The sequence below is a fragment of the Mustela erminea genome, chromosome 16, assembly GCF_009829155.1.
Source record: "Mustela erminea isolate mMusErm1 chromosome 16, mMusErm1.Pri, whole genome shotgun sequence".
NCBI classification, from domain to species: Eukaryota; Metazoa; Chordata; class Mammalia; order Carnivora; family Mustelidae; genus Mustela; species Mustela erminea.
The window spans coordinates 35,559,747-35,582,817 of record NC_045629.1 but is presented as its reverse complement, the minus strand read 5'-3'; the positions used below and the strand labels follow the sequence as shown (position 1 = coordinate 35,582,817).

The 23,071-nt window shown below is 35.8% G+C and overlaps 1 long non-coding RNA gene across 1 annotated transcript in view; it reads right to left on the bottom strand.

Annotated features, from left to right (window-relative positions):
* The window catches only part of LOC116575228, a 48,340-nt gene that overhangs the window by 2,195 nt on the left and 23,074 nt on the right, over positions 1 to 23,071 (bottom strand). The gene's annotated exons all lie outside the window — the stretch shown is intronic.

Here is a 23,071-nt window from a genome sequence, read left to right as displayed (position 1 = left end):
GCAAAATAGGAATAAGGAATGAGTATTGCTATATAATTTTTCTTAAACAAAGTGTGGAATAAAATAGAGTAAGAAAGTTGGCAGTAAACTACACAGAGAATGATCATAATCCTTTAAATGTAACAGATCAGATATTTGATATATGAATTACCCATGCTTTACCTGAGAATAGAATTTATAGAATTGTTATAATGTAGAAGGAAAATGAAAACTCCTTCAGGGAAAGTAATTCCATGTGATAATTCCACATGGAAGCTAATTTCTGTATTTCTGAGACTGTGGTTCCCCTACAACATAGCTTCAAAGATATTTTCTTAGATGGGCAGAGTTGAGTTGACAGTTTGTTCTAGAAAGACATCCCAGATGTAGATCATGTTGCTTATCCTACCGTGTGGCCTTCTACAAGCACCAAGTGTAGATGAATTTACAAGGTAAATATGTGAGGTGATGGTTTTGTTAGTTAATTTAAAGAGGGAATCTTTTTATAATGTATACACTGATCAAATCATTTTGTTGTACACTTTAAATACCTCACAACTTTATTCATCAATTGTATCTCAATAAACTGGAAAATATTATTTGTTAATTTATTTAAATTCAATTAGCCAACATATAGTAGTACACAATTAGTTTTTGATATAATGTTCAGTGATTTCATTAGTTGCGTATAACATCCAGTGTTCATCACATCACATGCCCTCCTTAATGCCCATCACCCAGTTACCCCATTCCCCCCTGCCCCCATCTGAAACACTCAGTTTGTTTTCTGGAATCCAGAGTCTCTCATGGTTTGTCTCCCTCTCTGATTTCTTCCATTCAGTTTTCCCTCCCTTCCCCTATTGTCCTCTGCGCTATTTCTTATATTCCACATATGAGTGAAGCTATATGATAGTCTTTCTCTGACTTATTTCACTTAACACAATTCCCTCCAGTTCCATCCATGTAAATATAAATGGAGATATTTATCCTTTTTGATAGCTGAGTAATATTCCATTGTATATATGAGCCATGCCTTCTTTATCCATTCATCTGTTGAAGGATATCTTGGCTCCTTCCACAGTTTGGCTGTTGTGGACATTGCTTCTATGGACATTAGGGTGCATGTGTTCCTTCTTTTCACTACATCTGTATTTTTGGGGTAAATACCTAATAGTGCAAATGCTGGGTCATAGGGTAGCTCTATTTTTAACTTTCACCCACCATTTGAGAAAGCTGGAAAAGTTTGAAAAGAAATAGCAAAATAGAAAGAACCTCTGTTCCTCTAATATACGAGAATAAAATATTTTTCAAATATTGAAAAGAGAAAAAAAGAAAAAGAATGAGAGAAGGGAGAAAAAGGGAGAAAAAGGAACACAGAACACAAATGGAAATACAAGATGGGCTAAGGAAGGGGGGAAAGTAGAGAGGGGAAAGAGGAGTCCCTATGCCCTTGACAACTGGAAGGGTTGCACCTTCTGAGCTTTTGTGTAGTGGTGGCAGGAGGGTGATGTGAAATTGAATGGAGCATTGTTAACATTGGATGTCAGATGTGTCTTGGTGTCCTTATGAGATGTGTGTTCTGGTGTGTTTTATGTATTCCTACACAACTCGTTTCAGCTTTGTGCAGTTTTCTGTGGTTATTGTGGTTATTGTTGGAATAAATTCAGATTTTAAAACAAGCATTAAAATAGAACTGGTTATATTTTTATAGCTTTTTCACATAATTGCAGATTTTTTGATATTACACCAAAATTTAACAAGTGATAGTTTCTTAAAGCTTAATTGCAATGTAGAATATAAACTTTATTAATGAGCTTCTCATGCTCTTTCATTAAAATCCATGGCCTATCTTGTCCTCTGAATGGACATCTTTACCCATACATGATTTTGTAACATCATCCATTGGCCATTTGGAAAATGAATGGTTCACTGAATTATGCAGATCTTCCAAATAGTGACACACTTCATACATACATTTTTGGGGGAAGATTTTATTTATTTATTTGAGAGAGAGAGAGGGAGAGGGAGAGAGAGAGAGAGAAAGAGCATGAGTTGGGGAAGAGGCAGAGGCAGAGGGAGAAGCAGACTCCCTGATGAGCAGGCAGCCAGAGGCTCGATCCCAGGATGCCAGAATCATGACTGAGCTGAAGGCAGACACTTAACCAACTGAGCCACCCAGGTGCCCCATTGTACAACATTTAAAAGTCACATTTGTTAATATCTTCACTAAGCTTATCAAAAAAGTCATTATTGGAGAGCCAAACAATAATAGATCGTTTCCCCAAATTCTCAGTATTTAATAAAACTACTTTGCTGTTTCATCAAAGATATTCTGAAGTGAAACTGGCTTTTTTTTTTGTAAGGTGAGGATATGTATTGATGAAGAAAACAAGAACTATTGGTGAAGCTTAGTGCCACTGCCTCAATTCAGGCTAAGGTACCAGCATTTTCACCCACCATTTCTTTTTGTACCATCAAAGTGCAAATTTCAGTACAGTGAAACAGATCATAGATGAGTAGTTTTATGAAAATGTTTTTTCATTTTCACAGATTAGTAGTTTTATGAAAATGTTTTTGACCTAACAGATATCCTGAAAGTGTCTCAGGGTTTGCAGATCATAATTTGAACTGAGCTTCTGTTGTGTACCAAAGGCTCTACTAGAACCATGTTTTACATTTCACTATATAGACATTTGGAAGAAACTCTGAAACTACATTTCTTAAATAGCCTTAGATATCTACAGGAAATTCTTAGGGTGGTTTCTAGCTCAGCCCTTTCCAATAAATTATTTTGGAAAGTGGAAAGGAGGATAGTAGAATATTTTTTTCTTCCAAGTAAAAACAATTGTTTCAGGATTTTAAAAAGTTACAGAGGAAAAATGTTATATTAGCATTATTGGGGGGTCTGAACATTGAATTTTAATGGACTATAGAAAGTATTTCATTACACTGGTGACATATTTAAAGTTGATGTTTCAGAATATCAGTTGTCTTACGGTCTGAGAAAGATGGTCTTAAATGGTGTTCTGAAATACCACTTTCCCCCTCCCCACCATTGGTTATAATGACAATGGACTTTCTAGAAAATAATGGACTGAAGCTCCAAAAAATAGGAGGAAGTGACCCAGGAATTTTTAAACTTAACACCAGGAAAGAATGATTGTTTCAGTTTCCATACTTTGTCAAATAGATTTGCATGGATGTTTGTTAAGACGCTAGAACCTGAAAAAAATACATGCCTTATGTTTATTACAACGGAATATGTGATTTGCCCCCACATACACATGATCCTTGTTTAGTGTAATTTTCTATAGAGCCTCAATTCACTGATTAATTACTGTCTCTTTACACTGGCTACTGAAGAATTGGGAAAGAGACACCAGGAGTAAGGATTTGAAGTATATACCACATGGAACTGCTGGTATAATGTTAGCAAGAGAAATTTCCAGTTAGAAATTAGAAAATTGGTATAGATGATTAGGTTTAATGGCAAGTGCAGAGAGAAAACAAAGTCCCATACATAACAGTGGATTAAATAAGATAGAATTTTATTTCTTTTTCCCATAAAACAAGCCTGGAATTTGGCAATTCAGGACTATAAAATGTCTACTATATCATCAGGCATCCTGCTTTTAATGTTTCTGTTTTTACCTTGAAGTCCACATCATACTTGGTGGTAAGCAGCAGAATAAATGAGAGATTATATTCTCCCTTGGACACCCATGTAACATTTTTGGTAACATCTCATTGGCCCATATTTAGTCATATGTTTTAATTATGTAGCTGCAAGGGAAGATTGAAAAGTTTTTAGCTGAACATATGGATATAAATTAATGTTGAATAAAATTAAGGTGACTACTTTTTTTTTTTTTGCAGAAATAGTCTCAGCTTTTGCAAACAACCTAGTCATTTTCATCCCAAATATTTAAATTGGTCATATTTTAAGTGTCAGGACAAAATATTTTAACATTGCTATTTAAGAGCATAACTCCAAACCCCAGAATTTTCATTTAGAGCTGAATAATTCAACAGTTTTAAAATCTGAGCGTTACATACTAGTAAACAGTGAGTTTTAATATTTGAGACAAATATATATATGTACTATCCTTTTCTTCAGCCATACAAGTAAAAAAAAATCTATGGCCTTATGATGGCAGATTATATTTAAAATTAAATTAAATACTTCTTGAATGTGAAAGAGAAAATCTGAGAGATGCACTAAGTTCTGATAAAGCAATGTATTATCCCTGTGAAAATAGACCATTCCTGGAAAATGAAGGAATCAAAGTTGTTTTTCATTTGTAGTAATATTTGTTTTCTTGTTTTGGTTGTGCAGTCTTAGTACTAGAGAATGGATTTCTAGAAATGGTAATAAATATTTTTGATCAGACAAAAGATATGAGATTGATTCTTTCCTTCAATATAAGATTGATTCTTTCCTAACATCAAGATAAATATGAACCCTACCTGCAAATGTAAATTACATAAGGAGCTTTAAGTAATGAATATTTTTACCAGAGTAGACTCAATTAAACTTTCTGGATAATCTTTTAGGACAAGAGAGTGTCATCTACAAAGGCAAATTTATTTAAAAGATTGAAGTAAGAAAAAGAGCAATTATTGAAAACCCAGAGACAGGTGAGCCTCATTTTCTAGTAGGGACCATAGAAACCATGCTGTTTTCGCGTCAAATCTACCTTTTTAGAAAGAATTCATTTACTTATTTATATTTAAATTTTAGTTAGTTAACATACAGTGCCATATTGGTTTCAGGAATAGGATTCAATGATTCATCACTTACATATAACACCCAGTGCTCATTACAACAAGTGCCCTCCTTAATACCCATCACCCATTTAACCCACCCTCTACCCACCTCCTTCCGTCAACCCTCAGGTTTTTCTCTATCCTCAAGAGTCTCTTACAGTTTGTTTTCCTCTCTCCTTTTTTTCCTCCCTTCCCATTTGTTAATCTGTTTTGTTTCTTAAATTCCACATATATAGGTCAAATCATGTGGTATTTCTTTCTTTGATTGACTTATTTTGCTTAGCGTAATATTTCTAGCTTCATCCACATCAATGCAAATGGCAAAATTTCATTCTTTTTGATGGCTGAGTAATATTCCATTTCTTTATCCATTCTCCAGCCAGTGGATGTTTGGGCTCTCTTCAGTGTTTGACTATTGTTAATAATGCTGCTGTAAACATTGGTGTGCATGTGCCCCTTCAAATCTGTATTTTTGTATTTTTGGGGTAAGTACTTAGTAGTGCAATCGCTGGGTTGAATGGTCGTTCTATTTTTAACATATCCATACTATTTTCCAGAGTGGCTGCATTGGTTTGCATTCCCACCAACAGTGCAAAAGGGTTCCCCTTTCTCTACAACCTCACCAACATATTGTTTCTTGAGTTGTTAATTTTAGCGCTCCTGATAGGTGTGAGGTGATATCTCATTATAATTTGATTTTTTTCTCATGATGATGAGTGATGTTGAGCAGTCTTTCAGGAGTCTGTCAGCCATCTGGATGTCTTCTTTAGAAAAATGTCTATTCATGTCTTCTGCCCATTTCTTTACTGTGTCATTTGTTTTTTAGTTATCAAGTTTGATAACTTCTTTATAGATTTTGGATACCAACTCTTTATCAGATATGTCATTTGCAAATATCTTCTCCCACTCTGTCAGATGTTTTTTAGTTTTGTTGATTGTTTCATTTGCTCTGCAGAAGATTTTTATCTTGATGAACTCCCACTAGTTCATTTTTCCTTTTGTTTCTCTTGCTTCAGGAGATGTGTTTAGTAAGAAGCTGCTGTGGCTGAGGTCAAAGAGGTTGCTGTCTATGTTCTCCTCTGGTGTTTTGATGGTTTCCTGTCTCAACTTTAGGTTTTTGATCCATTTTGAATTTATTTTTATGTATGATGTAGGAAAGTGATTCAGTTTCATTCTTCTGCATGTTGTTGTCCAGTTTTCCCAACATCATTTGTGAAAAAGAATGTCTTTTTTCCATTGGATATTCTTTCCTGCTTTGTTGAAGATTAGTTGACCATATAGTTGTGGGTCCATTCCAGGATTCTCTGTTCTGTTCCATTATGTATGTGTCTGTTTTTATGCCAGTACCATACTGTCTCAATAATTACAGCTTTGTAATATACCTTCAAATCTGGAATCCTGGTGCCTTCGATTTTACTTTTCTTTTTCAGAATTTCTTTGGCTATTTGGGACATTTTGTGGCTCCATACATTTTTTGGGTTGTTTTTTCTAGCTCTGTGAAAGATGCTGGTGGTCTTTTGTTAGGGATTGAATTGAATGTGTAGATTGCTTTGGGGAATATAGACATTTTAACAATGTTTCTTCTTCCAATCCATGAGTATGAGATGCTTTTCCATTTCTTTGTGTCATCTTCAATTTCTTTTTTTAAGTGTTCTATAATTTTCAGAACACAAATAGATTCTTACCTCTTTGGTTAGGTTTATTATTGGGTATCTTATTGTTTTCAGCGCAGTTGCAAATAGGATGGAATTCTTGATTTCTTTTTCTGCTACTTCATTATTGATATATAGAAATGCAATATTTTCGCACATTGATTTTATAACCTGCAACTTTGCTGTATTTGTGTATTAGTTTTAGCAATTTTTTGGTGGAGTCTTTCAGGTTTTCTACATAGAGTATCATGTCATCTGCAAATAAGGAAAGTTTGGCTTCATCTTGCTAATTTGGATACGTTTTATTTCTTTTTGTTGTGAGATTGCTGAGGATAAACTTCCAGTACCATGTTAAATAGTAATGGTGAGGGTAGACATCCTTGTCTTATTTCTGACTGTAGGAGAAAAGCTCTCAGTTTTTCCCCCAGTGAGGATGATATTAGCTGTGGGTCTTTGGTCTATGACCTTTATGATGTTGAGGTATGTTCTATCAATTCCTAACTTGTTAAGGTTTTTTATCAAGAATGGAGGCTGTATTTTATCAGATCCTTTTTCTGCATCTATTAATAGGATCATGTGCTTCTTATTCTTTCTTTTATTAATGTGGTGTATCATACTGATTGATTTGTAAATATTTAACCAACCCTGTAGCCCAGGAATGAGTCTCACTTGGTCATGATGACTAAGTCTCTTAATGTAGTATTGAATTTGATTTGCTAGAATTTTGTTGAGAATTTTTGCATCCATGTTCATCAGGAATATTGGCCTGTAATTTTCCTTTTTAGTGGGGTGTTTGTCTGGTTTTGGAATGAAGGATATGTTGGTTTCATAGAATGAGTTTGGAAGTTTTTCTTCCATGTGTTATTTTTTTTTTTTAACAATTTAAATGAACTCTTCTTTAAATGTTTGGTAGAATTCCCCTGGGAAACCATCTGGCCTTGGACTTTTTGTTTGTTGGGAGAATTTTGATTACTCATTCAATTTCTTTGCTGGTTATGGGTCTATTCAAATTTTCTATTTCTTCCTGTTTTGGTTTTGATTGTAAGTTTCTAGGATTTTTTTCCATTTCTTCCAGATTGCCCAGTTTGTTGGCATATAGTTTCTCACAATATTTTCTTATAATTTTATTTCTGTGGTGTTGGTTGTGATCTCTCCCCTTTCATTCATTTTTAAAATTTATTTAACTCTTTTCTTTTTCTAAGTCTGGCCAGGGGCTTAACAATTTTATTAATTCTTTCAAAGAACAAGCTCTTAGTTTTATTTATCTGTTCTACTGGGTTTTGTTTGTTTCTATATTGTTTATTTCTGCCCTAAACAGTATTATTTCCCTTCTTCTGCTGGCTTTATGCTTTATTTTCTGCTCCTTTTCAAGCTCCTTAAGGTGTAAGGTTAGGTTGTATATTTAAGACTTCTTGTGCTTCTTGAGGTAGGCCTGTATTGGTATATACTTCCTTCTTAGGATGGCCTTTGCCAAGCCCAAAGGTCTTGGACTGATGTGTTTTCATTTTCTTTTGTTTCCATGTATATTTAAAATTTCTTCTTTAATTTCTTGGTTAACCAATTCATTCTTTAGAAGGATGTCTTTTAACCTCCATATATTTGAAGTTTTTCCAAATTTTTGTTGTGGTTGACTTCAAGTTCATAGTGCTGTGGTCTGAAAATAAACATGGTATAATCTTGCTCTTTTGTACTTGTTGAGGGCTGATATGATCCAGTATGTGATCTGTTCTGAGAAATGTGCCATGTGCACCGGAAAGGAATGTGTATTCTGTTGCTTTAGGATTAAATGTTATAAATGTATTTGTTAAGTCTATCTGGTCCAGTATGTCATTCAAAGTCACTATTTCCTTATTGATTTTCTGCTTTGATGATCTCTCCATTGCTGTAAGTAGTGTGTTAAAGTCCCCTACTAGTACTATACTGTTATCAGTTGAGTATTTTTATGTTTGTTATTAATTGATTTACATATTTGGGGGTTCCCAAGTTGGGAGCATAAATATTGACAATTGTCAGATTTTCTTGATGGGTATATCCCTTAATTATGATATGTTGCCCTTCTTCATCTCTTGTTACAGTTTTTACTTTAAAATCTAGTTTGTCTGATATAAATATGGCTACCCTAGCTTTCTTTTGATGTCTTTTAGCATAATAGATGGTTCTTCATCCCCTCACTTTCCAAATGCAGGTGTCTTTAGGTATAAAATTAGTCTCTTGAGGCATCATATAGATGGATCTTTTTCTTTAATCCATTCTGATACTGTATGTCCTTTGATTGGGACATTTAGTTCATTTACATTCAGAGTTTTTATTGAAAGATATGAATTTAGTAATACTTTTGGTGTTAGTGTTTCTGGTGATCTTGCTTCCTTTCTGGTGTTTGTTGCTTTTGGTCTTTTTTTTTCTCCACTCAAAGAGTCCCCCTTAAAATTTCTTGCAGGGCTGCTTTAGTGGTCACAGTCTCCTTTATTTGTTTGTCTGGGAAACTCTTTATCTTTCCTTCTATTCTGAATGACAACCTTACTGAATAAAGTATGTTTGGCTGCATTTTTCCTGTTCAACATGTTGAATATATCCTGCCACTGTCTTCTGGCCTGCTATGTTTCTGTGGACAGATCTGCTGTGAACCTAATCTGTCTTCTCTTTGGGTTAAGGACTTTTTTCTCTTGCTGCTTTTAGGATTCTTTCCTTATCTGTGTATTTTGTTACATTGACTATGATATGCCTTAGTGATGGTTGGCTTTTATTGAACTTGATGGGAGTGCTCTGTGGTTCCTGGATTTTGATGTCTGTATCCTTCCCTATATTAGGGAATTTTTCAGGTGTAATTTGCTCAAACAAACCTTCTGCCTCTTCTTCTCTCTCTTCATCTTATGGATGCCTATGATATGAATGTTATTCCATTTTAATAAAGACTGAGTTCCCTAAATCTGTCTTTGTGATGTATTATCTTTGTTTCCCTCTTCTTGGTAGGTTCCTATCTTTCATAATTTATCTTTTATGTCACTGATTCATTCCTAGACTTTGTCATTTCTCATTTTTATGGCATCCATTTGGGTTTGCATCTTGGTTATAGAATTTTTAATTTTAGCCTCACTAGATTTTAGTCCTTTTATCTCTGCAGTAAGGGGTTCTCTAATGCCTTCTGTGATTTTCCAAGCCCAGCTAGTATCCTTACAGTCATTGTTTTAAATCCTAGTTCAGACATTTTACTTACATCTGTATTAATTAAATCCTTGGCCATGAGGTCTACTTCTTTTGTTTCTTGGAGGTGAGTTTTTCCATCTCATCATTTTGTTCAGAAAAGAAAAGAAGAAATCAAATCAAAACAAATGAAACAAAAACAAAAAGCAAAACCACAAAAAAACTAGATCCTGGGTGTGTTTTGGTCTGCTTGTTAAAAGAATCTAGATCCAAAAATTTTAAAAATTAACATAAAATAAAATGAAATAAAAAATAAAAAATATAAATATATACACACATATGTACATAAAAATTAAAAAAAGAAATAAAAAACCCCAAAAGATTTGAAAATAAAAGAATATAAATGGAAAAATAATTAAAAATAAAAGGTAAGCTAGATCCTATTTCCCCTAGAGCTGAAGGTTTGCAGCACTCTGTGATCAGGATACTTGGTGCTAGGGAAATGTTTGTGCTGGTCTTCTGGGGCAGGGGTCTGTTTCACTGATTCTCAGGTGTATTTGCCCTAGAGGAAATGCACCTTTAGGCTTAGGGAGGAGGAGCTTGCTGTAAGTAGCTTTGGCCTCCATTATGTAGCTCTGTTTTCCTCCTTGAAGGCTTTCAGTGTTGATAGGAAGGTCAAATGTCGTGGTATCCTGCTTTCTATCCCAGAGATGAAAGTTTGTTCCCCTCACTCTTCAGGGAGCCATCAGAGAAGAGCAGTCAATCACCTCACCTGTGCCCCTAGTTTTTGTCAGATCCCTGCATTCATACTGCCTGTGTCTGAAATTTTTGTGCATAACTGAGTTTCAAAACTTCAAATTTAAGAACTCCTGTGGTGCAGACCCATGCTGCTCCTCTGGAGGAGGGTTTCACTGCACTCTTGCAGCCCAGTCCAAAAACTATGTAAGCGTTCAGAGTTTATGGCAAAACAGAACAGAAAGCTGCCACCTAGACTTGCTGCTCTCAGCTGACATCCCCACTCCTATAACTGTGAATAATGCAGCATGTTGGCACTGCCCATTGTTCCTGAGATCCAGGGATTCACAGACCATGCTGTCACTCCTGGGACTCTCTCTTGCTTTGCCACCTGAGCACCTTTAAGCCAGGCACCTACCCCAAGGTAGCCGACTTCTAAAAGTTAAGATTTTGCATTCTGCTGCTTATAATACTTTGCAGTATCCTCCGTAAACAGAGCTCCCACCCCACTGCAGTATCTAGAGTTAGCTCTCCCCCAAATCAACTCTCTACCACCTCCTACCTTCCAAAATTTGGTTACTTTTCTAATTTGCAGGTTTTGTTCTCTCAGACCTCTGATTAACTTTCTTGGGTGTTCAGAATGATTTGATAACTTATCTAACTATGTTTGAGGGATGAGACAGGCTTGGAATCCCCTTACTCCTCTGTCATCTTAAACTGGAAAGTATTTATTAATGATATCAAGAAGTATACAAAAATAGAATTTCACTCATTACAAGTACTTAAACATTGCATATAAGGTTCAATTCTGTCTCTCTCTGTCTCTTTGTGTTGACTTCATTTTCATAAAGACTGTGTCATGTTGGAAAATGGCCAGTAGAAGCTTTGACCTCACAAGACCCTCAAAGCTTCAGATCCTGGCAAAAGTAAACATTTTTCTTAAGGCTTTGGGGAAATACCAGAGAGAACTCTTATTAGACTTAGCTGATGGAAGTCAACCCGATCTCAACAAATGATGTAAATGGGTGGTATTTCCCCAAAGACAGAGATGTTGCATGTCTCTTCCTTTCTGTCTCTTTCTCTCTCATGCACACACACATATAGTGCCCCAGGTCTACTATAAGTGTTTTTTATTTTAGTTCCTGAGACAATAATATGAAGCCAATTTTGGAATTACTTTAGCCATCAAGACAGAGTAGAATATCATCAATCTTCTCTCTTGACTATTCCAATAACCTTCTATACTCAGAAATGAATTGAAAATTAAGATAATAGTATTTCAACTTATTTGAGAAAATGACTCACTTTTAGGTCATTTTCTTTAATCTACCTTGTGATAAAAGCTTTACTTCAGGCCTTTAGAAGTGCTGGATGAAGGTAAAATTTACTTTGAATACTTCTGAAACTGTAAAAATACTGCCTTTGAGTGTTCTCAATTGATTATATATGTAGATTACCTTTTAAAAATGCCTTTCTTATGAGGTATTAATTTGTGCTTGGAATATTTTATGTCCTTGGTAACTTGCAAAAAGTGAGTAAAACATAGATTCCTCACTTAAGTAAAATTCAGTAGAAAGGCTTTACCCGACATCAATCAGATTTTATTGAGGGTTTAATATAATTGTCTTTGATATAACATTTCATTTCATTAATAATGAAAATAGGATTATATGCCAGGTCTTGAAATGAATTATAATCAGAGCTATGGATATGATTCCAGACCACATTTGAGTATAAATTTACTTCAGTTTCAACTAGCTTGACAAATAATCATGCCTTAGATGTTCACAATTCCATATCTATTGCCTAGCAACCTCAAGAAGTAGGTAAAATTATATTAGCATAAAACTTGACATGAAAAAGTTTTCTGCAGTGATATGGAGCAATTGGAAGGGGACCTTCATGGTGGAGTGGGATATGAACATTAGTAGAGTAGGGGTAGGAAGGTTTAGGTGCATGGAAGGGTAGTGCTAGAAGCACAGAACACAGTTTCATATTCTAGCAAGAAATGTTCAGATATATGGATTATGTATGAAAGTATATGGCTGTTGATGATTGTCCAATATATTCAGTTCCTATTTGTGGGAAAGAATTTTACTTGGCAGGAATATGAACTGCAACACCTTTCCTACAGAAGGTGCTAGATAAACATGCAATGTATTGTCTGAGTCTAGCATAGAGTTCCAGCATATTTGTTTCAAAAGCCACAGAAATGAAACACCTGGTCCATAATGAAAATACCAAGTATGTCAAACCTTGGTCTAAGTAAGGTAGCACATTTATGACATATTTGGGAGCCAGTGTTAGACTTTGAAAGCCAAGACAGTGATGTCAAGTCGAGAAGATGAGGGAGGACATAAATTTTAATAAGGGAAATAATAATAGATTCCTTGTGTTTTAGATGGGGGTGCTGGCCATATATCACAGCTGTGAGTTTACCAGTCTATAGGCATAAGGCTGTTTGAGGCATGAGAACACAGTTGATATAAGGAAGGTGAAATATTAGTTTGAGAGTTTTGCAGAAATGCAGTGGTCAGCAATGGGCTCAAAAATTCAGACAAGCAGTTAGCTTGCCTCAAAAATTCAGATAAACAGTTAGTTTTAGGGATGTCTGTCATGAGTAATAAGGTCTCAACCACTCAAAGGATTCGTATAGTTTATTTTTTTTGACAGAAAGAAATGGGAGGATAATAAGGACATTATATATATATGTATATATACATATATAAACAATAATATCTAATATCGAAAAGGGGAAAGGGTATGACTAGATAAGTAATAGAAAAAACACTAATGAAAAAAGCACAAGAAAAGCAGACCAACCTTTCTGAGTAACAAAAAAAAAAAAAAAAAAAAGCAAAGAAAAGAAGCAGATAATTTTTTGAACTATCAAATTCACAAAAATTAGAAAGTGATAGGATCTATATTAGTTTCCCTGGCTGCTGTAACAAATGACCACCAGCTACATGGCTTAAAACATAAATTTTTTCTATAATTCTGGAGGCCAGAAGTCTGCAGTTTCATTGGACTAAAGTCAAGGCATTGGCAGAGCTAATGAGAGGAGCTAGGTCCTTCTGGAGGACTTAGAAAAGAATTCATCTCTAGTGCCTGAAGGCCATCTACATTCCTTCCTCACATCACTCTAATGCCTTGCTTTCATTGTAACATCTCCTCCTTCTACCTCAAATCTCTCTTATTAAGACATTTGTGATTATATTTGGGGCTCTGATTATATTGGGGGCCCATCAGATGATTTAGAAAAATTTAGCTCAAGATCCTGAACTTAATCACATCTGCAAAATCCATTTTCCACTTAAGGTCATATTCAATAGGTTTCAGGGATTAAGATTTTGTTCTTTGGAGGCCATTTTCCAGATCATCACAGCATCTAATGTTTGCCAAGAATGTATGGAAATGTTTTTATAGAACAATATGGCAGTTCCTAGCAGATGTCAAATATTTCGACTTTTGACTCAGTAATTTATCTTTTAAGGATTTATTTCATAACAAAGGGTGCAGATATACATGCGGAAGAGTGATTACACTTATGAGTGAAAAAAATGAAAAGCAGTATAAATGTCCTTTATGATATTGCTCAAATTAATTATAACATTTTCATGTAATGGATGAACATTTGGAAGCACGCATTCATTGTAGAAAATTTAGAGAGTCAGAAAATGTGAAAACAGAAATAAAAAATGACTTTGTTAACAGTTTAGAGAAAACCCTTCCAGTGTTTCAAATGTATATATGCACAGAGAATTATTGTGACACAAGATTGGGAGCCTATTATACACTTGGCATTGTAACTTGCATTTAAAAATATTTTTACCATGAAATACATACAGAAAGGTATGGAAAATAAAATGTACAGCCGAACATTATATCTCAAAGCAAGCACCGGTGTGATCACGGCAAGGGTCACATGAAATCCAACATCGTCAGCTTTGGCAATTCAGAAACCCTCTGAGGCTTTCCTCCCAGTCCCATTTCTTCCCACCACCTAAAGGTAGTCACTATTCTAAATTGTATGGTGATGAGTTCTTTGATTTTCTTTGTATTTTTTGGCTAGGTATAGTCATGAATACCATAATTTAATTTTGCCTGTTTTTGTAATTTATACATATAGAATGATTAGATATATGATTTTTTGGTCTGGCTTCTTTTCTGAAACATGATATTTTTTGAGGTTTAGTCAGAGGCTAGAGTTAACTTACTTTTATTGTTGTGTAGTGTTAAGTTGTATGAATATATCATAATTTAATCTATTTTACTGTTGATGCAAATGTGGATTGCTTCCATTTTTTTGGACTATTTAAAAAATAATTCTACTATACTTCTTCTTCTAATGTTAATTGGTGTTTTTGTCCTCTCAGTCAAGAAATTCAGTTCACTTTAACATTCAATACACTTTAACACTTTAACATATATCCCTCTTCTGTCTTCTGTCCTATTCTTGCCTTCTATTTTAATTCTCTTTTATTGTAAACCTCTCACGACATTTGAAAAGTTTTAGACAGTCATTATTCATTTGGATATACCCACATATTATTATTTTTTTTTCATTTACTCCTTCTTGTATCTCTTTCTTGTGTAGATGTTACATAGGTTCATTGGCCAACATCCTTGGAAAACAAGCCAGTCTCATCAGCAGTATAAAAGAACTCTTCTACAGAATGCTTTTTCCTGTAACACTTAGCAGATATTAAAGAAATTTTCCTGTAGTTTCCTGATCTGAAAAAGCTGCATTGCTTAAAATTTTAACACTTTTAAATTTTTAAATTGCCTGTATCAATTTTTGAAATGTAGAAGCTAGTAGCACTAGGCAAGAAGGGTTTAACAATTTCCTGATCCTAGGTAACATGACTAGAAACTTCTGACTTTTAGTCTCATGACTGGTCAGTCTACTTTCCTTATTTGTTGTCATGTCACGAATCCACAAATGTAACCACTTCTCCATGGCTTCATCACTATAGATGTTATTTTAACACCTTCCTCAGTGGCCTTATTTAGAGATTGATAAATTTCCTTTTTCTTTTTTCTGAACATACTGTATTGGTGATTCATTAACACTGAACTCACAACCAGTGACATTAGAACACATTCCTGAATGAAGCTTATCTAGCGCAGATATTTTCTACTTAAGACAGTCTTCTCCTGCTTAGGAACACTAGACAGTACTTCAGCACTCCACCTGGAGGCCATTTTAAGCCACAAAATCACCATCAAAAAGCACAAAATAGGAAAAATGTAGAACTAAGTAGACTGCAAAAAGGATACTTACTTACAATATGAGAGCTGACATCGGAAGCAGAACATCATCTTTTTTGACCTCTGTTGGAAATATGTAAGTTGAGTGCCTCAAATGTTTTGCCGCTCTGTGTATGTCCTCAAATGACCACGAAAATGCCATGAGTATTGATTTGGGGTTACAAATAAATTTTAGTGAATAGGTGAATAATCAGGATTGACTGTATCTGGCATTTCCTAAAACCAGTTTTAGGGATTGAGATTTTTTATTTTTTAGGTTTTTATTTATTTATTTGACAGACAGAGATCACAAGTAGGCAGACAGGCAGGGAGAGAGAGAGGAGGAAGCAGGCTCCCCACTGAGCAGAGAGCCCGATTCGGGGCTCCATCCCAGGACCCTGGGATCATGACCTGAGCTGAAGGCAGAGGCTTTAACCCACTGAGCCGCCCAGGTGTCCCAGGGATTGAGATTTTTGTGTCACCCAGATGACTTGAAGCTTGGATGCAGTGTTTGTGAGGGCAATTACTTCCATTGCACCCTTTCTCCAGCACTGTAGCCTTTTGGAGTCTCAACTGAAGACGAACCATGAGAGACTGTGGATTCTGACAAACAAACTGAGGGTTTTGGAGGGGAGGGGAGTGGGGGGATGGGTGAGCCTGGTGGGGGGTATTAAGGAGAACATACATTGCATGGAGCACTTGGTGTTGCACATAAACAATGAATCTTGGAACACTGCATCAAAAACTAATGATGTATTTTATAGTGACTAACATAACACAATTAAAAAAAAAAAAAGGTAAAAACATGGAGTGCCTCTCAGTCCAGCTTTTGTCTGCCTAACCCTGAAGCTGTCAAGAACATTGCTCAGTCACTCAGTTCCTTTTGTTAGAACTGTCATCAGCCTAAGTGTAAAATATTCCAGGCTTTCTTCTCTGAATTTCTGTCCTGACCTGGACCTTGTCTCAATGATTCTTCACTAATAGCATGCTTTTAAATTTTATCACATCCCGATCATTTTTACATCATCATCATCATCAGATGACAATCTGTGAGCCTGAACTCCATGATCCAAGAAACTGAGACTTCGAAAAATGTACGATTACATTTTTATGAATTTGTTTTTGTTAGGGCACAGGGATAGATCACACAATTGGGGCTGATGGGACTGTAATTTCTTTTAAAGAGTTCAATTTTCAGTTATTCTGGGAAGAAGTCAAGGGAAGTTTCAGATGGGTTTATAGAAATGAAGTAAGGGGTCATTTTGATCTGAGAAATGAAGTGTTTCTGGTGATACTGTTGGAGAAAACAGCAAGCTGCTATTCGTCATGAAGAGCAGATCAAAATTGAGGAAGATATTCCTTAGTAAGCGCTCCAGGTTAAGTCTGGGCCTTGACAGAGTTGTAAGTCATTCCTTGTATTGACTCTGCCTTTTATTATATCTTTAGCAACATATCATTAAATGCAATAACCTAGAATCGGTTGTCCCATGCAGAATTATGGATGCATCCGTCAACTCCTGGTATAATGAAAGACAGCTAGTTCTCTTCCTTGGACATCAGAGTGTAGAATGCACTGGTAACGGACAGCTATGCCCAACTCATCAGTGACCTCAAAATAGCCATCTCCATTGGAGGTAGCATAATGAATATATTAATTTCCTGGGGTTGACATAACAAAGAACTAAAAACTGGATAGCTTAAAACAACAGTAATTTATTCCTAGCTCTAGAGGTTAGAAGACCTAAATTCAAGTGTCGACAGGGCCTTGTTTCCCTGACAACTCTAGGGGAGAATCCTTCCTTGCCGTCTAGCTCCTGGTGTTTTCTAGTAATCCTTGGTATTCTTTGACTTGTAAATGTATTAATCTCATCCCATGGCTTTCATCTCCCTCTGTGTCTTCACCTCATCTTTCCAGTGTGTATGTCCAATTTTCCCCTTTTTATGACCTTGTCACAGGTAGAGGTACTGGGGTTAGGACTTCAATGTATCCTTGTTTGAAGGGACCCAATTCAATCCATAACAATGAAGAATCCAAGGAAGAATAATATTAGGGATCTGATCCTGAACACAAGTGAAGCAGTGTTTTGGAAACTCTCATGTTCATGATTGAAGCGTCATTGTTGTGGGGTTTATGCTATATTACAAATATCTTATAGGCAGGGTGGGGTATTTAGCAGTTAAGTTTCAGTCAGGGAAGCAGAGTCACTGTGAGTTTTGGAATGAGGGACTTATGAGACTTACATCTATACAAGTACAGGATCTGGGGAAAGAAAGGTCCAGAAGGAAAGTTGGAAGTTCAGGAAAAGAGTCATTACACGTCCATCTGAGAAACCAATCACATCAAGTCACCAAAGTCACCCACTGAAAGGGAAAAGCTCATGGGGAAATACCTGGGAAGCTGTTGCTTCTGTTTGGCTGCCCCCATGTGTGTCTGTAGAGAAGCAGTTGTTTTGGGTCTGGAATCACTGTGTCAGTCAGGAAGATGAGCAAGTAGGAAAAAGGATTGGATATGGAATGAAGGATAAAGTGGGACCTGCTGGGCCTACCTGCAACTGTGTGTCATCACGTCTGATGATGAAAATTTCACTCTAACATTCTAAAATTCACTTGGGCAACTTTTTGACCAATTCTAACCTAGAAATATATGGGGTGGGGGAATCCAAGAAACATAATTTTCATTCTTTAATTGCATGCCACAAGAGAAGGGGAGAGTTCTTCAGGGATTCACAAATTGAACATGAAATAGAAATAAAAATTTATTACAACATTAATGAAATTATAAGAAGGAGAACTAGGGAAGTTGCACTAAAGGGATTAGATTGTTTTATTTCACAGACAAGAAAAGTTAATAAAGTGATCTATATTCACATAAGGCTTAAGAGAAAGAAAATAAGTACTGCCTGTGACCTGGGTATAAAGACTAACTTCCCCTTTTGGAAATTGAATGTAAAACTTAGGAGAACCAAATTATGGCTTTCATGTACTGAGCCACTGACTAGTTCAGTATAGTTCAACATACTTTTGTGTACAAATTTTTGTTTGAGTGAAAATGTTTCATCAGGTCTTTCTGTCTTCTTTTCCTTACATTCTTTGCCTAAAAGATGAGATCATTTGTTTTAGCATTTTTCCAGAGAATCAGAATCAATAGGATGTGTGTATATATATATACATATATCATAAACACACAAAAACAAATATTTGTTTGTGTGTTGGAGGCCACGGCACAGTTGGAGTTGAGGACCAAACCAGGCCCTGACTTGTGTCTCCTTCAAAGTCTGGACACCTTGACAAGATTAAGGATGGGAAAGTTGAGTGCACTGAGAAAGGGTCTGTGCTATGTGTCCTGCACTTGCCTACATGACTTCCCACACACTCTCCCTGCAGTAGGGAACAATGTGGCCAGGGTCCTGAGTTCTTAGGTTGTCCTTGTTGTTCTGTACCTCCCATAACCCACTCCCTGGTTGATTGTCTTGCTAATGGCTTTAGCCGAAACTACCTGGCATCACGAGGTTTGCTTGTAGTAAATGTAAACTTGTTATAGAAACTTGCGGTCATCTGACTAGGTACTGATGTATTACTCCTCCTATTTTGGTCTGCCTTATAAATGATTGTAAGATGTGGAATAAAATCGGCACTGTTGGACATCCTCCTCAGTGTCCCTCCTGCCCCCATCTCTTTGTCTCTTAATTTCTTTTCACCATCCTCTTAGCCTTCACGGTTTCCCTGGTCGATTCGTCACGCTGGCCGCAACATTTGTGCATGGATATAAAAAACCCAATAGAATATATATAAATTAATCATAAATAAATAAGTGATAAATAATAAATATAATAATACAAATATAAATATGAATAAATAAATATGTTGTATTTATTATGAGGAACTGGCTCATGCTATTGTGCAGGCTGACAAATTCTAGGATCTGTAGGGTGAATCAACAAACTGGAGACCCAGGAGAACCAGTGGTAGGGTCCCAGTTTGAATCTGAAAACCTGAGAACTAAAAGAAGCAATGGTGTAGTTTTAGTCCAAAGGTCATCAGGATTGAGACTCAGGAAGAACAGATGTTTTGATTATGTCAGAAGGCAGGAAAAAAGCCAATCTCCCAGCCTGCAGACAACAGTCAGGTAGAAACAATTCCCCTGCTTGGGAGAAGGCTCAGTCATTTTGGTCTGTTCAGGCCTTCAACTGATTGGATGAGGCTCACCCACATTAGGGAGGGCAATCTACTTTGCTCAGTCTACCAATTCAAATGTTAATCTCATCCAGAGAGAGCCTCACAGACACACCCAGAATAATGTTTAACCAAATATCTGAGCACTCTGTGGCCCAGTTAAGTTGATATATAAAATTAACTATCACATCACTATTCTCAAAAACTTTACAGGGTAGAGCTTAATCATGCATTGTAAAGAGCCTCTGAGTACTTTTATTATTATCTCAAGTTAAGGATATTTAATTGTTTTTTGTTTTATTTGTTTGTTTGTTTCTATTTGAATTTGTAGCCTTATTTCTCCTTCATCTCCATTACAAATGTCAAAGAAAAAAACCCCACATTAATCCAGGAGTCATCAAGAGGACGGCTGTTTTTATCCCAAAGGCATTTTGTCTTTTTTTTTTTAAAGATTTTATTTATTTATGTGACAAAGAAAGAGAGAGAGTGTGTGTGTGCGTGAGAGAGAGTGAGAAAGAGAGAGAGAGAGAGGGAAAACAAGCAGGGGGAGTGGGAGAGGGAGAAGGAGACTTCTCTCTGAGCAGGGACTCTGACACAGGGCTCAATCCCAGGACCCTAGGATCATTACCTGAGCTGAAGGTAGATGCTTAACAACTGAGGCACCCAGATGCCCCATCCCAAAGGCATTTTTGACGGTGTTTGGAGATACTCCTGGGAATCAGCTGAAAATCTGAGGGTGTTGCCCTTGGTATCTAGTGGGTGGAGGCTAAAGGTGCTATTAAATATCCTATAGGCAAAGGGCAGACCCATGCAACAAAGAATGATCTGGCCCAAAATCAAAGTTACCACTGTAGAGAAACCTTAAACCATAATCCAAGAGAGATTTGAATATCAGTTTCCATTTTGAACTACTTAAAGAGTTCTCTTTATTCATTGAATAACCTCCAAAGCTGAGAGAATAAATGATTTGGGGAGCTCAAATTAAAAAAAAAAAAAAATTAGACTGAGCAGAGCGTTTCCAGCAAGGAAGGAAAAAGAAAATCAGAAGCAAGAGGGACTAAAGATCATTTTTCTTCCAATGCTTGGCTGACTTCTTTTCTAAGCTGGTTTACCAGGTCCTCATTCATTTGCTCAATATGAAGGTTGAGAGATTATATCAGCCTTGAACAGGAGATGCTTTTCTCCAAAGACAGTGTTTTAGAGGAAAGGGATCCATTTCTATCAATTTGGAAGTTTCTAGAGCACATATTATAATTTTTTAGCACTGATTATCCATCATTTTTCAAGTGATACTTAAATGTCAAGCATGTTCTAAGGTTATATACTAAGTCTGTTTTGTATTCTCCAAATGATTTTGAGGGTGAGGTACTAGAACAATGGCCACTTCAGAGGACTGAAAGCGGTTTCTGGTGTTTCTCATGGCAAATATTGGAAGAGGGTGCTTTGTGGGGATGTTGTCACATTCATCCGAACTCTGTTTTCCTAGCTCCTATGCCAAAACACATCTACGGACACACTGAAAGTTGTGCTTACATTGTGAATATCTAATTTAGTAACAAAAGTAGAAAGTAAGAACATTACTTTGTTTAGGAAAAAGTTATCCTTTTTAGAATAATAAGATTTTTTCAAACCTTTTTATTTTGGGAATGCAAATCAGCTACTTTTTCCTTATAATGCAAGAAACTAGCTCGTTAGAAAAGCTGGCCAATTTACTTTGTATGACACAGGCATACCTTTTTTCTTGTCAGTTTGGAAGTTCTAATGACCTAATTTGTTAAGTTGGAGTGATACCAAGGTTCCCATCTAAGTATTTTATTTATGCTAATAAAGATTTCTATTTTACATTTCATCTAAAATTTGAAGGTTTTGTACTTGTGTTTTGATAGAACAGTGCCATTTATTCCTGACTTCTTATTTATGGAAATGGCTGTATTGTAGATTTCTATTCTTGGAACTGGAAATACAGATAGGCAAGTCATAAAAATAGCAAAGCATTTATTTCAGAAAATACCCTGAATACAGTAATTGGTCACTAAAAAGATAACGTTGTAATTATGGCTTTTCTGAGAAATGAGAATCTGAAGATTTTATAATGAGATCATTTCTATTATCTGGCAGGCTTCATTTTAACAAATTCTATTTTAATATACATATGGGTTATTTCATTCTAGGATATTTTATTTCTACTATCTAGGGGACTATAGCCTTTCTTTCATCTATGAAAGTGAATGTATAATATCCTGGTAAGTTTAATATACTCTTTATATTATGGTGTTAGTCATGCAGAAAAGCACATGAATAATTGAAATATCTTTTCTCTAAAAGGAGACATTGTATTATAATTAGATCATTAACTGTAGTGAATTGGTTATATTTACAGGCTTTAAAAATAATCTGTATTTTTTTGGTCATGAACCCCTAGATTATATCTAGACAAAAGAAAAGAGACTTTATAAAATTTTCTGACCATTTTGGTGAGAAATTTGTTTTTTCTTTGTTTTCTTGTATTAGTATTTAATTCCAATGAATATATATTTTAAAAAAGATTTTTACTTATTTGAGAGGAGGGGAGGGCCACAAGGAGAGGGAGAGATAGTCTTAAGCAGACTCCCCACCAAGCAAGGAGCTGGACCCCGAGATCACCACCTGAGCCGAAATCAAGAGTCAGAAGCTGTTCCTGTTTCAAAGTAATGCATGGAAGCATTCTTTTACAGAAAAACTTTTCAAACATTTAAAAGTTAAGCTTTACTGGCACCTGGGTGGCTAAGCTGGTTAAACATCTGCCTTCAGCTCAGGTCATGTTCTCAGGGTCCTGGGATCGAGTCCTACATCTGACTCCCTGCTCAGTGAGGAGTTTTCTTCTCCCTCTGCCTCTGCCCCTCCCCCAGGTGCTTGCATGCACTCTCTCTCTCTCTCAAATAATAAATAAAATCTTAAAAAAAAAAAAAAAGTTAAGCTTTACCTTTAAGATGTCTCCTAAGGATTGCATGTGTGGTATCAGTTAGCTTTTACTATTGAAATAATAGAGGACCTTCTTGTCACTCTGAACTGTGATATTTGAAGGTTTGCTAAGAACATTCGATGGGAGAATCACCGGGTTCTAATGTAATATCTGAAATTTTCCTAGATACTACTGGATACTTTCCTAGATACTTCCTAGATACTACTAGATACTTCCTAGATACTACTAGATACTACTAATAATAATTAACATGTTTGATAATTTACACACCAACTACAAATGGGTACTATTCACTCCCAACATTAGGAGAACTTGGTGCGGTTAAACCTAAAGTACTCCTTTCCTCCCCCTCATTATGATTTGTAAGAAGTGGCAATTCCTTATTGCTTAATGTGTATTCCCTAATTTTTAT